This window comes from Podarcis melisellensis (genome assembly GCF_964234715.1).
Source record: "Podarcis melisellensis genome assembly, chromosome: 10".
Classification (NCBI taxonomy): domain Eukaryota; kingdom Metazoa; phylum Chordata; class Lepidosauria; order Squamata; family Lacertidae; genus Podarcis; species Podarcis melisellensis.
Genome location: NC_138542.1, coordinates 4,851,284 through 4,868,469, shown reverse-complemented (window position 1 = coordinate 4,868,469; position 17,186 = coordinate 4,851,284). Strand labels below are relative to the sequence as shown.

General features: G+C 48.4%; 1 protein-coding gene across 7 annotated transcripts in view; it reads left to right on the top strand.

Moving 5' to 3' along the window:
* CD36 (CD36 molecule (CD36 blood group)) overlaps positions 1-17,186 on the top strand; it is a 74,994-nt gene that overhangs the window by 35,786 nt on the left and 22,022 nt on the right. The window lies entirely within an intron of this gene.

Sequence of the window (17,186 nt, the reverse complement as noted above, 5' to 3'; positions counted from 1 at the left end):
TCCTTGCAAGTGGAGCCCACCATGTAGTGTCATTTTGTGGCATGTGGAAACAGTGAGAAGTGGCCCTTTTTCTTGAGGAGGATGAAAGAAAATAATATAAAAATGACTTCTGAGAAAATTCAGCTCGGAAAATCAAAACTTTAATATCCCATTCCATGCTCTTTGGTATGAATTTGGAATGCATTTAATGAAATTTGAAGTTTCAGGCTGACAAGACGAAACTTTCCACACAACTTTCTACTGAATGTTGGCATGCATATGTCAACCCTGACAATCTCTGCTTATGTTCAGAAACTCAGACGTCATGATCAATGTTGACTGTCACTGAATTCTGGTTGGCACCAGATCAGTGCAGATCAAACTGAGGAATTATGTTTTATTTTTGGTCCTTGGAGAAATTCATTTGGGATTGTTGGCATTTATTCACATGTGAATAACCAAGGTTTAGATGTTCACTGTACACACTACAGCCTAACATTCAATTGTATGTTAACAAGAGCACGTTATTGAGGAAGTTAATTTGACACCCCCCACTAATAATATACATCTCAAATCTGTGAGCATGCAGCTACTTTCTTCAAACACTGAATACTTGGGGTGATCATTGAATGCTTGTGCAATGAGACTTGCCTTCTATCTGCTCCCCACATCTTTTCCATAACCTTTTCTGGAGGGTCTGCTACCCCTACAGAGCTGATTTTAGAAGGACACAAGAGGCTTCAATGGGGAAGAGAGGAAGGAGAGTCCTCTTTCACCAGGGGAAGTCCATTCTGCTGGTTGATGGTCTCAGCTAGATATCACATGGAGTGTTTAAATATATATTAGTTGCCAACAGCAACATGCTTTCTCAATCATCATTTAACAGCCTTATAAAGCATTATTCCATGTTGCTAAAGACACTGACAGAACAGAAGCTTTATTTGAATCTGGGATCTGCTAGTTTTCATTTTTTTTCTTCCTGCCTGCACTGACCGATTTTATCGGCACTGTACAGGAGTGCTAGCTTGACCCTGCGACTGTACGTGCCCTGGGTTGTGGGTACTGTGCAGCATGCATGGCCTTGGCCCTGAAATTTGTGGGTGCCCAGCCCCTTTATGGAGAATTTTGTGGGTGCTTAGGGACACAGGTGGCGCTCAGCGCCTAGGACTTGCCGATCGAAAGGTCGGCGGTTCGAATCCCTGCGGCGGGGTGCGCTCCCGCTGCTCGGTCCCAGCGCCTGCCAACCTAGCAGTTCGAAAGCACCTCCGGGTGCAAGTAGATAAATAGGGACTGCTTACCAGCGGGAAGGTAAACGGCGTTTCCGTGTGCGGCTCTGGCTCGCCAGAGCAGCGATGTCACGCTGGCCACGTGACCCGGAAGTGTCTCCGGACAGCGCTGGCCCCTGGCCTCTTAAGTGAGATGGGCGCACATCCCCAGAGTCTGTCAAGACTGGCCCGTACGGGCAGGGGTACCTTTACCTTTACCTTTAGGCATCCAGAGCCCCAGGGAGTTGGCACCTATGGCGCTGTAGATGACATTTGAAAAGTGGTTTGCTTGAAATTTTTGAAACCCAGTTACAACAAGCCATGTGAGAACTTACGGGGTGGAGTTTATAGTCAATTTAAAAACTATTCCCCCCCCCCAAAAAAAACCCACTGTAAAGTGCATGTTTATGTACTGCTGTGTGCTGAATTTCTGTGGTATCTTTTGAAGAGCCAACATTTCATAACACTTATCTTTTTATCGGTAGCTAATCTTTATGGCACAATACTCTGTGGTTGGTTCCAACGCTGCCATAAAAGCTAGGGAACTTGACTTTAAATATAGATAAAATGGGTTTCAATCCGAGAAGATGGAATCAGCTGGTGGGATACTATATAAAGTTGGTTTTTGCTCAATATTAGCTGCGGCAGAATTATTACTAAAGTGTTTTGCCAGCAAAGCACTTTCGATTTCAATTACTATTTTGCTTGTACAGGGGCTCTTAGAGCAAAATGAGTTCCAATGTCATGGATATTTTTTTTAAAGCATTGAGGCATCCTAAAATTTTAGAAAGCTAAATTCAGGCTGGGGGCTAGAATATTGTTTTTATTGATGTATGTTTGCCTTCCTGATATGAAATACATTTCTTTGAACAGTGGTTTCCAAATGGGCTTTTAAAAAATGGGTTAAAAAACCCCCTGGGCTTACTCTAAACTGCTTGGAGTTCCTCCAATGACAATATCAAAGGGGTTTGCCTATAATTACTAGTCTTCTCAGAGGAGGAAGAGGAGGAGGAGGAAGATTCTGGGATGCATTTAACAAGCTTGGCCAGATCTACATATGAACTATATGTTTCCTAGAACACTTCCCCAGATGCTGGGCATTACTCAGCAGGTTAGTTACTTGTTGTATGTTTTTTGTTGTTGAAACACGCTGGGTGCTCCCAGAGGGTGGATGTTGTGGGATTAGTGCTCTTCAAGCATGCAAGTTTCTTTGAAGCATCCACATGATATTTTATGTTTACCTGTTTTTAATATTGTTTAGAGCATTTACTGCCTGCTTTTTAGCCAAGAATGACTTATGCACAATCGATTAAAGCAGGGGGGGGGAGCCATGGATCAGTCTCGCCCCCACCCCCCTGGGATCCAATATGGCTTGTGAGGTCATTTCACCCAAACCACACACACCTGTCAATCAGTTGACATCACTTGTGATATCAGCTGGTGGGTGGGAGTGTGGGACTCAATTCTGCACTGTTGTGGGTGTCTGATCCCAGCAAAATTTAAACAGCTTAGCAGTCTACAGGTGATGGTTTAGCCCTGCATAATTTGTCCAAGCCATCTTTGGGGAAAATGTACACAGCCAAAGAAAGCAGCAACACCCCCCCCCCCGGTCTGCTTGCTTTTAACTGCATGCACCTGATCTCTGGGAAGGCGCGACTGGTGAAAGCAAGCAGACATCATTGCAGAAAGGAGAAGTACCATCTCCTTAGAACTGTTTTGGGGAGGCTAAGCTGTGCAGAAGGGTTTATCGTTCTCCTTTCCCTAGGAGGCATGTATTGAAAAAGGGTTAAGTTCTGCTCAGTTTTACTGCATGTAGGTCCCCAGGAAAGTAGAAAAAGAACTGCTTTTGCAAGCATCAGTCTTCCCCAAGTGCTGTGGTGAGGGGCCCATCCACATGCCAATCTTGCCACACAATGATGATATCACATGAGTGACAGGTGGGTGATCCTTCCCACATGTCAAAGTTGACCTGCCAGGCTGATCCTGACCAGCGACACCAAACACCTGACTTCTAGTTGAGGCCAGTTGGACCTCTGTAATATGACAGTGGTGCTTATGGGGTCTGGAATCATCCATTTAAGATTTATACCATTGCCAATCCAAAAACTGCATTATATCTCTTCCAAATTTAGATACTGGGGTTCCATATAAAATGTTTGGTACTGCATGTGGGAAATAGAGTTGGTATGAGCAGGGAGCCACAGTGCTTGGAAAAAAGTAGACCTTAGAACCTGAACACACCCACAAAGAGCACATTTTAAAATATTTACTGTGACCCACATGAAGAGCAGTCTTTCGGTGTTAGGACTCAGAAGTGGATTGGCAGCATTGTACAGATCTCTTGGCTGATTGTGTTTGTGCTCTTGAACAGTCACTCAGTCAATACTTTTGAAGTGTTGCCCAAACACTGATGAAATTGTGTTTTACTGGGGCTTTCTTGTATTTGCAATTTAAATTACTTTGGGTTTTTGTTTTGTTTTGCTTTAAAAAAAAGTTCAAAGGGAAGAATTCAACTTTGTCCTAAGGTGCTCGTTCTGCCAGGGCAAGCATTTTTGCTTGTCAGATGGAACTATCCCAGCTTTCCTCCCATTGTGTTCTGTTCCGGGGGTTCCCCAATCCCCCAAGTCACTTTCAGGGACACAGCAGGACATGGTGTGAGGAGAGGAGGAAACCCCATTGCTCAAGCAGATGCCATTGCACAGGGCTTCCCCTGATGGGACTTGTTGAATCCTGCCCAGTATTTTTAGGGGAAATCTTTGAACTATTTGTAGGACATCAGCTTTTCTACCAAAGGAAGCTGAGGCCTGTTCAGCATAGAACTTCCTTAAGTCATCTGTGGCTCCACTGCACTATTCTTGTTTCCTGTGATTTTTGTGTGCCGATGAAACACAGATTTGCTAATGTGTCAGATTTTCTGCCCCCACCTCCCCTTCCACCCAGCCCCCCATCTTCATCTACCTGTGAGATTTCTGCTTAGATGTTCTGCGCCATCTTGGAAATGTCTAAATATAGATTGTAAGCTTCGCAGAGCAGGAATTGGACTCTTTGCATTTGTATGTTCTGTAAAGCATCACACATGCTGATAGAGCTGCATACATTAAAGCAGAGGTTTTCAACCTTTTTGAGTCCACGGCTCCCTTGACCAACTGCATTATTTCTGTGGCAGCCCTGTGGGGCTCAGGAGCCCAGTTGTGTCACCCCTTGCCTGCAGAGATGGCAGCCTCTCACCCTTTTCCAAACACCCTTCCTTGTGAGATGTTCTCTCCGCCTCCTCTCCTCTCCCTTCTCCTTGGGAGTCCTTTGGGTAGCTCCTGCTTTCATCCCTGGTCTCTGAGCTGCACCCCCCCACCCTAAAGAGAGGCACCTCCCAGAGGCACCAATTGCAAGAGGGCATTGGAGGAGGGAGGGAAGGAAAGAGGGACAGAGGCCAGTATTGCCTGTGGCACTCCTGACCAACCTTCAAGGCACCCCAGGGTGCCAAGGTACATTGGTTGAAAACCACTGCATTAAAGTGTTCAGTGTCCAGCCTTCATCCTTGTTCTGAGGATCTGTGTTGGAGAAACCCTGGTAGCAACACTGTCCTCTGAGACTTTGCAGTACTTGACTGTGTTTAAACAAATGCAATATAGCAGGCTGGTAGTTCTGAACAGAAGCTTCAAATTAAAGCGTAGGACTCCAGGGCAACCTGAAATGTCCAGGTGTGTATAGAGTATTATCCAAGAAACTAAGGTGTGCCCATATCTCTATTATTTAAGAGGCTGAACTGCAATTAAGCTTCCCAGTAAGGGGTAATTTTCTTTAACCAGCTTAGGTTTCGGAGGCTGGTGGCAAGAAAATGTAAAGGAAACTGAAACAGGCTTGTTTGGGGTTTTGGAAGTAGGGAAGGAGATTGCTAAGTGGAATTGGCACAAAGGTTTTAGACTAGATGGAGTTTCTGTGTTCTCGTTTAGAAATGGGTTGGCAAAAGGGGCTTTTTAATGTGGCATTTTTGTCATATTTCCTTGAATTGCTTACTCCAGAATGAGCAGCCAAGTAGCCAAATTTTTATTGTCAGTCTAGATAATTCTTTAGCACTACTGGAAGGCATACGAATAGTACTGCAATGTGTGGTGCTATTTTATCAGTTTTGGCCTCCCCTTCTGATTTTTAAATAGTGGCTTGCTGAAGATTGACTGGCTTTATGGATTACCAGGGACAACATGGCCCAAGTCCTTTGGTCACTATACTGACCCTAATTTTTAAGTGCCTCAATCTAAAGGAAACAAGACATAACAAGCAATATTATGCATAGCACTCTCGGGTCAGTTTCTTGATTTTCATATCTGATAGGCAGTATCTGGTGAGTTTTTTGTTTTGCAAAGAATGCAGTTCTTTATGAAAACTTATCCTGCACACTGCTATCTACTGATTTGAAAAGTGGCCTGACTTTGCCCTTGGCTAGATAAATAAAATGACTGCAAGCTATTCTGAGATAATGACTTGCGTTGCATAACTGACTTGGGTTACTCAGTTTAACTGGGGTGGGGAGTAGTTGAGATGCCCCTACCAAAACTTGTAACAGTTAACTCATCTCTGTTCTGCAAAAGTGAGAAAAAGCAGCTCATGAGTGTCCTGCATCAGACTCCTGATCCAAGAAATACTATGGCGTGTGTAGTTCTTTATAATGGAATTGTGGGTGATTCCCCACTTCTTCCTCCATTTCATCTCCATATTTGCTTCTGTTAGGGCTGTGTAAAGGGACCCCTGACCATTAGGTCCACTTGTGGCCGACTCTGGGGTTGCAGCGCTCATCTCGCTTTACTGGCAAAGGGAGCCAGCGAACAGCTTCCGGGTCATGTGGCCAGCATGACTAAGCCGCTTCTGGCGAACCAGAGCAGTGCGTGGAAACGCCGTTTACCTTCCCGCCGGAGTGGTACCTATTTATCTACTTGCACTTTGACATGCTTTTGAACTGCTAGGTTGGCAGGAGCAGGGACCAAGCAACGGGAGCTCACCCCGTCACAGGGATTCGAACCGCCGACCTTCTGATCGGCAAGCCTTAGGCTCTGTGGTTTAGATCCACGGCCAATTCAGGGAGAGTGGCCGGCAGGAGGGCCAATTGACCAGGGCCTCAAGCTCAAAAGTGGACCTCAAATGTAGACACTTGTTAATGTTTTCGCATTTGATCAGTTTTGCAACTTGTTTTTATGTGCATTGGACCAAAATGTGACATGGTCTCTCAGCTTTGAGCTGCAAATTATAGCAAATAAGAGATGTGATTTGGTAGAAGGCATAATTATTCTCTTAGCTGGTATGTCTCACAGTCATCTTTTTGCGGTGTCTTATTCTGTCTTAATAATAAATTTTATTTATACCCCACCCTCCCTGGCCAGAGCTAGGCTCAGGGTGGCTAACATCAGTAAAATTACACTAAAGTCATGAGTCATTGTTTCTTATTTTTATTGTGGCAAGGTACCTTAAGGACTGAAAGTGGCCTGGGCCTCTCTGGACCTCTGAGAAGTCTTGCATACACCTGTCTGGCACTGAGTCAAGTGCTACTATGCAGCCCAGAACAAATGTCACATTGAACTAGCTTAAAACATGCCACAGTTTATTGTGAAGTTCTTGCAGTGCTGCTGTAATGTTTCAGATGAAAGAAGCCACAGACTGAATCTGGGCTCTTGGCTCATTTCTCTCCAAACTGTGAGCAGTAGCCAAGGTTTGTTTTTGACTGACCAATCATGAGCCCAGATTCAGATGACACAACAAGCCAGACTTTGGCTTGCTTCATTTGCAGCATGACAGGATTGCCGTAGGAGCGTTTGAGCACCGTGCACAACTTTGCTGCTGTTTCACATTGCAATATAGTTCATTTTACAAAAGCAACTGATGCGGAGCAACAATCAGTTATAGGTTAAATGTACATTTTTGCAAGGAGTATCAAGACACTGTTGAAAACTGGAGGCAATTTTTGGCAATGTTGAAAGATCTTCAGAAGCATTTTTGGAACATATCTGTCACGGCCACCCAGGACGGGTCCCAGCTCACAAGAGACCTCACTCCGTTGCAGTTTATTTACAGGAAAAGTTTATTGAAGATTTCTGCTTCTCGTACAGTTCAGCATCGTGGCCGTACGTCTGTCACGTTAGACCGCTGAAGTCCCCTCTGACTCCTCCCCTCTTCCACACCAACTTAATAGCCTGGCTCTAGACCACCTCTTCCTCTCCTTTCTTTTCCGCAGGGTCTTCCTGCCCCCCTGGGTTCCCTCTCTCCGTGACTCGCCTGAGGCTGAATCCTCTGCCGCCTCTTCCCCCCTCCTTCTGGCTTTAGGGCCGGGCTCCTCCCCTGAGCTCTCTCCACTTCCGCGCGCCTCTACGTTTGAACTTGGCGCGCGTACGTTGCTGCTGACCTTTCTTTCGACCGCTACACCACCCCTTGTTCTGCTCTCCACCCTTTCCGGCTGAACACCTTGCTCCAACCCCCTTTCTCTGTTCTCTCCTAATCCTGCTCCCTCCGAGAGGCTGACGACTCCACCCCCTTTACTCCGTTCCGGCTGAGACGCCTCTTGCTGCGTCTGTCTTCCACTGGGCTCCTCTCCGCTTCTCCCTTCTCCTCCCTTTTGCTTGATTAAGGTAACCCCCTTTTGAGAATCCTCTGACTCGCTGCTCAGACTCGTGGATTCCCTCAGAATTCCGTCATCTTCTTCCTCATCCTTCTGCCCCTCCTCCCACTCGCTCTCCGTCTCCTCTGTCATCTCCTCCTCTCTCCCAGAAACCCTGACATCCATCCCCCCCTCGAAGCCCCCCCTTCCCCCCTCCCGCTCGCCGGGTGCAGGTTGAGGAAAACGTGGTTCTTCCGGGGTCGGTTCAGGATACAAGTTGTCCACTTCAACGTTCTCCTCTGTCATCTCCGTATATGTGTGTTCGAACTCGGGTTCCCCACCCACAGACATCACAGTCTCTTCCTCCATCACTGCTTCTCCTGGCGCTGCCTGCCAAGGACCTACCATCCATCTCTGACTCCATGCCTCCCTTGGCTGATCCACCCACCAACAAGGGCCTGTCTCCTCCCCCCCCAGTCTCGGATCCCTGGTCGGGCTTGTTTCGGGCGTATGGCCCTCGGGTGAGGAGAAACCCTCGAACGTGCTGTCTGACAAAGTGGGCGTGAAAAGCCAATCATCAAAAAACTCCTCGGGCATGGGCTTGTGCGGAAAAAGTGCATGGAACTCCTCCTTCAACAGGGGTTCGTCCAACGCGTAACTCGGCACCCAGCTATTGGCAGAGGCCGGAGTGCCTTCCCTGGCTAGAAAATATTCAACTCCCTCCTCCCCCCATCTCGAGTCCAGTATCTCTGTGACCTCGTTAAGAGGTTCTGGTCTTGGCGATTCCCCCCCCTCAGGCGCCCTCCTACGTGGCTCTGGGAGTGCTCCTGACTCTTGAAACCTGTGTGGGGTTTTGTAGGGAGTGAGCACCGACCTATGAAAGACCGGGTGCACCCTGGAACCCTCCGGAAGGGCTAGACGAAAAGCCACCGGATTGATCTTAGCCTCAACTTGATATGGCCCTAGCTGCCTGTGTCCTAACTTCTTCTTGGCCAATGACCTGGCCGGCATCGCGTGGGCTGCTAACCACACCCAGTCCCCAATCTGGATGTCCTCTCCCGCCCTCCTGTGCTTATCGGCCTGCACCTTATACGCCTGTTTTGCCAGCTCCAAATGTCTCCGCAGCTCCTCGTGCACCTCTTGCAACTCCGCTGCAAACTGGTCGGCATCTTGAGGCCCCCCCCCTCCTGGTGCCGCAAATCTCGGGAAGGTTCTGGGATGACGGCCATTGTTCGCGAAGAAAGGCGTCACCCCGGTGGATGCGTGTTTCGTGTTGTTGTAGGCGAATTCAGCCATCGGCAGATAGTCCACCCACGCCGCAGGTCGCTGGTTGGCGTAGCACCGCAGGTACTGCTGCATGATCGCGTTGACCCTCTCCGCTTGACCGTTGGTTTGTGGATGTCTCGCCGATGTCAGGTTGATTTTGACGTGCAAGATGCCCAGAAGCTTTCGCCAGAAAGTGGAAACAAACTGGCGCCCCCTGTCGGACAAGACGGACTGCGGAAGTCCATGCACTCTGAAGACGTGATCGATGAAGAGCTTTGCGGTCTGTTCTGCCGTCGCCACCTTGGCACAAGGGATGAAATGCGCCATCTTGGTGAACAAGTCCACCACCACTAACACCGCCGTCTTACCTCTGGAGCTGGGCAGGTCCGTAACAAAGTCCAACGCTACCCTCTCCCACGGTTGCTGCGGTGTCTCCAGCGGTTCTAGCAATCCCGCCTGCTTCTGGTGCACTGGTTTGGACCTCTGGCAGATATCACACCTGGCGACGTAGTCCGCCACCTCTCCTCTCATCTGGGGCCACCAAAAGTCTCTAGCCACCAACTCCATCGTCTTCTCTTTGCCGAAATGGCCTGCACTAGGGGCGTCATGCAATTGTTGCAGAACCTTGGCTCGAAGATCGTCGGTGGGCACGTAAAGGGCACCCTTACGAGTCAAAAGTCCATCTTGCAATTGGAACTCATCGTTGTCTCGCGACCCTCCGCGTAGCTCCTCCATCTTGGACTGTGCAAACTGATCCCTTTGCAACGCGCGTCGCACCGCGTCCAGGTCGACTGCGATGGTAGCGCACGTCCACGCCTGCGGTGCGAAAATGTGCTTTGCTGCGATTGGAGCTGCTTCCTCCAAGTATTGCGGCTTTCGGGACAGCGCGTCTGCAATAACATTGGAGTCTCCTGGGATGTATTCTATTTTGAAGTCGAAATCCGCAAAGAACTCCGCCCAGCGCATGTGTCGCTGGGTCTGTAACTTAGCCGTCCGCCAATACTCTAAGTTCTTGTGATCCGTGCGGACTTGCACCGTGTGCTTGGCTCCTATTAAGAAGTGTCGCCACGCTTTGAAAGCTGCATGAATGGCCAACAACTCCCTGTCCCATATGGTATAATTGCGCTCCGTCTTGCTGAGCTTCCGGGAGTAGAACGCACCCGGTCTCCAGTTGCCTTGTGAATCCTCTTGCAAAAGAACGGCCCCAACCGCTCTGTCTGACGCATCGGTCTCTACCCGCATGGGTCTGCCGGGATTCACGTGGAGCAGCTGCTCTTCGGAGGCGAAAAGACCTTTAAGCGTCCGGAAGGACCGCTCCGCTTGTTCGGTCCAGACGAACTTCTTCTTCTTGGAACTGAGGGTGTCAGTGATAGCCGCCGTCGCGTTCGCAAAACCTTTAATAAACTTGCGGTAAAAATTGGCAAAGCCGATGAACCTCTGGACCTCTTTCCGATTTCGAGGGCTTTTCCAGTCCAACAGCGCTTGAACCTTAGCCCTGTCCATGGCCAATCCCTCGTCGGACAACTTGTAGCCAAGGAAATCAACCTCTCTGACATCGAACTGGCATTTTTCCAACTTGGCGTACAGCCTGTGGTCCTTCAGCCTCTGCAGGACCTCCCTCACGTCCTTATCGTGATCCTCCGGCGATTCCGAGAAAATCAGGATATCGTCGAGAAAGCAGACACACTTCTTGTAGAGGAGACCTGCTAGCACGTGGTGCATAAATGCTTGAAAAACGTGGCTGCCATTTTGGAGACCGAAAGGCATGACTCTGTATTCGTATGTGCCCAGAGGGGTGAACATGGCGGTCTTCCACTCATCTCCTTTCCGGATGCGGATGAGATTGTAAGCTCCACGTAGGTCCAGCTTGGTGAAAATCTTGCCCCTCCTGACGGTCGCTAAAAGGTCGTCAATCTTGGGCATGGGGAAAGCTTTGGGCTTAGTCAAGCTGTTTATGAACCTGTAATCCACTATAAGCCTTTTTTGGGGCGTGTTTTTCTTCTTCACAAAGAACACAGGGCTGCCACCCGCTGCTTTAGATTCCTGGATGAAACCTCGCTTGAGGTTATGGTCTATGAACTCCCGAAGCTCTTGCATCTCGTCTTCCGACATGGAGTACAGCTTGGCAGCAGGCAGTTGCGCCCCTGGCACTAAATCAATCGCGCAGTCGTAAGGTCTGTGAGGCGGCAACTTGTCAGCTTCCTTCTCACAGAAAACCTCCAAGAAGTCCTGGTACTTGTGAGGCACTGTTTGCACCATACCCAGATGCAACTGCTGCTCGGCTTCTCCTCCCTGATCGGTCTGAAAGCAATGCTGAGCACAATACGATGAACAAAAGGTGATCTGCCGCTGGTACCACGCAACCGCGGGACTGTGCCTCTCCAGCCAACTCATGCCTAACACGATGGGTGTGTCCGATAAGTGGGTGACATTGAAACTAATAAGTTCTCGATGGTTGCCAATCTGCATCATCATGGGAGGGGTTTGCTGCACCACTTGCCCCCCCAGCAACTTCCTGCCGTCTACCGTGACCACGTTTAGAGGCGTCGTTGCAGGCAGGAGCGCCATGTTGTGCTGCTTAACGAACTGCAGTCCCACGAAGTCGGCGTTGCTTCCCGAATCGATCGTTATTGGAACCTCGAGGAGTCTCCCTTCAGGCAACTGGAGTGTTGCTGTGAGCAGAACTGCCGGTCTGGGAGGCAAAGGGTCCACGCTCTGCAGTGATGCTGGGGGCTTGTCTACAGATCCGCCTGGCTGAGCCCCAGTAGCTCTGCTTCCAGCCAGGCACTGTCGTTTCCCTGAAGTTGCTCCCCTGGTTGCACCTCTGCTGTTACAGTTGCCAGTGCTGCAGTGTGCTTCTGGAGCCTCTGGGGGCACTCTTTCGCCATATGGTGCGCACTGTCACAGATGTAACACTTCCTGGTTCCTCTAGGAGGCTTCGCTTTGGCTGCACCAGGGACAGGGCTCTGGGATGGCTTCTGAGCCCTAGCACCACCAATCTCCATTGGCTCCTCGCTGTCCTTCCCCATTGGCGAGGGGTGCGCACGGCTGAAATCCCTGTGCACAAAAGGGAGAGTCCTCGCTTGCGCACGCGCTTGGGGCCCGTCCTCCTCGTGCCACGGACGTCCCTCATGTCGAATTCCAATAGCTAAAGCCCGTTGCACCACGTCTTCTAGGGTCTGGGGTCTGTCCCCCCTAGCGATCTCATCCTTGATGGGGGGGCTCAATCCCTCCCAAAAAAGATCTCTGACCGGCTTACTGTCCTTTGGCCAATCTAAGGCGGTGAGCAATGCAAAAAATTTAGAGTGGTATTGGCGCACAGTCGCTTTCCCCTGCCTCAGCCCGTGCATTTGACGGCGCGCAATGTCCACATCCACAGAGGATTGAAAACAAGAATCCATCGCTTTGATGAACGCAGTTGAATTGCGACGGGCCGGTCCATCTTCGCGCCACAGATTGCGTAGCCAAGCCCTGGCCTCCCCATGCAGGTGCGAAACAATGAACCCCACTTTCTCCTCCTCATCTTTAAAATCGTGACGGAGTAAATGCAGTGCATATACGACGTCCGCTCTGAAATTGGGATAGTCTTGCAAGTTGCCATTAAAATGCGGAACCAGGGCACCCCCCCTCCGTCCAAGCGCAATGCCCTCCGCTCTGGAACCTGGGGCCCCCGCCCTGTCCGCGTGTTCCCACCTTGCCTGCAAATCCTGGCACGTCTTCTCCAAGTCGTCATTCTTCTTCTGCGAAGCAATGACTGCCGATGTGAGAGCGGTAACCTGATCCCGCAGTGCAACCAGCTGCTCCTCAGCGCTCATGGCTGCTCCCGTTCGTGAGCTTCGCAAAAAAAAATTTTTGCTTTCGGAGAGGGGACTTACTGTCACGGCCACCCAGGACGGGTCCCAGCTCACAAGAGACCTCACTCCGTTGCAGTTTATTTACAGGAAAAGTTTATTGAAGATTTCTGCTTCTCGTACAGTTCAGCATCGTGGCCGTACGTCTGTCACGTTAGACCGCTGAAGTCCCCTCTGACTCCTCCCCTCTTCCACACCAACTTAATAGCCTGGCTCTAGACCACCTCTTCCTCTCCTTTCTTTTCCGCAGGGTCTTCCTGCCCCCCTGGGTTCCCTCTCTCCGTGACTCGCCTGAGGCTGAATCCTCTGCCGCCTCTTCCCCCCTCCTTCTGGCTTTAGGGCCGGGCTCCTCCCCTGAGCTCTCTCCACTTCCGCGCGCCTCTACGTTTGAACTTGGCGCGCGTACGTTGCTGCTGACCTTTCTTTCGACCGCTACACCACCCCTTGTTCTGCTCTCCACCCTTTCCGGCTGAACACCTTGCTCCAACCCCCTTTCTCTGTTCTCTCCTAATCCTGCTCCCTCCGAGAGGCTGACGACTCCACCCCCTTTACTCCGTTCCGGCTGAGACGCCTCTTGCTGCGTCTGTCTTCCACTGGGCTCCTCTCCGCTTCTCCCTTCTCCTCCCTTTTGCTTGATTAAGGTAACCCCCTTTTGAGAACCCTCTGACTCGCTGCTCAGACTCGTGGATTCCCTCAGAATTCCGTCATCTTCTTCCTCATCCTTCTGCCCCTCCTCCCACTCGCTCTCCGTCTCCTCTGTCATCTCCTCCTCTCTCCCAGAAACCCTGACAATATCTGACTCCTCACCTGTGAAGAATGGCTACATGTGTGGTAGAAATACGCCAAGTGAACATGGTTGAACAATTGCCAACTTTTAAAAAATAGAAAACAATCTGGGAAATTTGCCAGCATTTTAGTATAAATTTCTCATAATCAACACATTTTTGCATGCAATTTTGACTAACGTAGACATTCCCCCAAATATATAATGCATTTTAGTATACTATTACTTTCACTTTTACATTAGCACACTTTCCCCTAAAATATGCATTTTTGAAAATATTGTGTGGTTGGAGAAATCCACTGCAAAACTTGTAAGTGCAAATTTTATAGATCTACATTTGAATGTGAACCGAATAAAATTTCTCACCCATCCCCCACTTTTGACTGCTGCAGTAGGACTTCCCTTGCAGGCTAAAAAAAACCTCATGTGTAGGTCATTAACTAGATGTACAGTGAACTGGAGTTGCTTCTGGCAGTGCTGAGTAAATAAGGAAGGCGCCCAGAATGCTCATCTAAATTAATTTTAGAACAAGCCCTCTTTCTGGCACTGAGTGCCATTTTGGCTCAGGGATGGGGAAGCTGTTGCCCTCTGGGTGTTGCTGCACTGGAGCTCCCCTCATCCCTGACAACTGGGCTTGCTGGCTGGGTCTGATGGAAAGTTCAACAAAACCTGGATGCACAAGTTCCCCAACCCAAGTGTAGCCTAACAATCCTAGTTTATTTCTCTTTGAGATTTCTATTGCATATGAGAGACTGACAACATTTAGCGTAGCCACAGGAATGCAAGCCTCAAAGTGTTTCAGGCAATAGCTATCACTACTAGCAGGTTATTTTAAAATGGCATATAAGTAACTTCCAAGTAGAAAGTATCAATCTTGTTTTACTATTTTTTTTCTTCCGACATAAAAATGCTTGGTCTTGCAGAATATGCAAAGCCCTTTTGCCAGGATTTGCAAGAACACAATAGTCTCTCTCGCCCACTTACCTCTGCCACAGTTTCACTGTTTCAAGAAAAAAGAGGAAAAATAGGATACACAGGAGCTGCATGTGTATGTGCAGATACACACACACACACACATACACAATGTCACACATTGAATGTGATCCAGCCTTTATATTTATCCTGCTTTAAGAGTGTTCAGAATTAATGAGGATGTTGCTAACTTGACCAACTCATCAAAGGCCGACCTTCAGTGCTAGAGAGCAGAAGGTCTCTGGGTCAGATTGAGTAAGCCTCTTGTCTGATACCTCAGAGGGTTGCTGCCAGTCAGTGCATGAAACACTGACGCATCCATTGGTCTGGCTCTATATAAGGCAGGTTCCCCGGTTCCACATTCACGGGTGGAATGTTTGTTCCCTTGCATCTTGGGTGCTTCCTCCCTCTTGCTTGGTTTCTGACTTGCCTTGCACACCCACCCCGAGTTCTCTGACTCCAACAAGGCTTCTAACTTGACCGCTAAGGAAAAGAGGATGTCTCTCTGTAGCATACGAATGACACACTGCGCAACATCAGTGGACGGTTGACATAAAGAGTGCTTTGAGAAGGTGGGTCTCTCTAGGCTGGTCTTCCTCTTGCCTTCCTCTGCATCTTGAAATACGTTTCCTTCCCTGGTAGGCCAGTTTAGGACTAGTCCCAACTTTTGTTTACATCAGCCAGGAGATGAAGCAGAATAGTCACTATGCTTTTAAAAAAAATTGAATTCAGTTTCATTGGATGTCCCCAAGTTCTAGAAGAGTAATTTGATAAGAATATAATATAAATTCTCACTGAGGGTGCATAGTGTAATTGAGATGCTTCTTATTGCAGGTTTCCCCATGCAAATCTAGACGCCTTTTTCATAGGAAAAAGCTCTAGGAGAAAGTTGTTCTTCCTAAGAGGCTGCTTTTATGTGTGTGGATCATAGGGAAAACCTGAGGCCCCACCTGCAGCTTGAAGTGGGAGACCTGGGTCTCAGGAATACCGTCACAGAATTCTCTAAATAAAATGACTGAAGGCTTGAATTTCCTGTCCAACCTCACAGTGCAGGGGAGTGGGGAGCATTTTCTTTGATGCATATTTCAGGGATATGATCGGAATGGCAAGTGCTAGCATGTGCACCATGGCTTTTTATTGCTTCATGTTGATGCTGTTAACACCCTTTTAATCTGTTTGTGGAGATTAAGGGTTGTTCTGCAAAGGGCAAGGAGGCCTTTGTTATAGGCTGGTTCTGAATGTTGAATTTCCATCGGGGTGACTGTTGCCCCATCCCTTCCAGTTGTGGCCCAAATCAGGCTGCCAGATGTGTTTACCAAACAGCCTGACTTCCCGCTCAAGGAATTAACTGTACCCTGTTAACATGGGATGAGCAATAGGAGAAAACGGCTGTCAGCTGTTTAGCCGCAGTTAGTGCCAGTGAACTTTCTGTATGTTTGTGTCTCATAGGTCATGTAAAGATGGCCTTTTCCCCTCTGAAGGCCTTATCCAAAGAACCAGACAAAGCATGTTGACCTTTCCCCAGTAGATTCCTGACTTTTCATTTCAACTTCTCCTCCTCTTTCTCAGTGCTCCACATAATCCCTGGCCTCCTGGGACCTGCTCAGTGTTGAAAAGCTGCAAATGTTGAGTCAGGGTGACACGAGTTTGTAAGAGAGTACATGAACAAGCAAGTCTATTCCCATCAGGATTTGGCCTTCTGGAGCACTTCAGGCAGATCCTGTGACAAAGCTTTTTAAATAACAAAAAAGGGTTACCTTCTCTGTCAAGTTCTGCTACCTCCCCAATGCATCTTACATTTCCTTTCTGTCTGGCTGTCTGTAAAGGGACTACGGACTCTGAAGTGCAGTGGTTCCAGCATTCAATGGAGTTGTGGCATTTGCTTAGAGGGTTTTGACAGCATTGGGAAACACACACAAAGTGCATTGCCTGACCCTGAATAGCTTAAGTTCAGCTCAGTGCAGTGTATGCCCGCTGTACAGACACAATCCTTGGTTGCATATTTTGGAGTGAAGGTTAAGTCCTTGGCAAAAAGATGAAGCAAATTCCCACAGGAGCCTTATGAGGACTTGCTCAAAAGTTGCTCTTTTGCAAACTTTGAAAAGACGTGTGAAAATCCTTCCTTTTTTCCACTCTGACTTTGTCTTCATTTCCTGTTGTTTAAAAAAATAAATGGTAGTTCAGACAAATGGATTCTGAATGGGAACCTGTTTTGCTATTGGGATGAAGAAATGAAACCAGGTATATACAAGCCAGAAAAGATGGTGGCAGGAGGGGGAGCAGTGAATAGATATAAAATAGGACTGAAATTTTGCAGGTTTGATCCTTCAGAAGGGTAATAGTTTGACCCGAATTTCCTGGGATCTAAAATACAAAAGTTATAAGCGACAGAAGATTGGTGGGGTGTCCATTGAATTAAATGGGAAATGAAAGTGACTGAACTGCTTCAGTTGTTAAAATAAATAAATTATAGAATTAATGATAGTTTA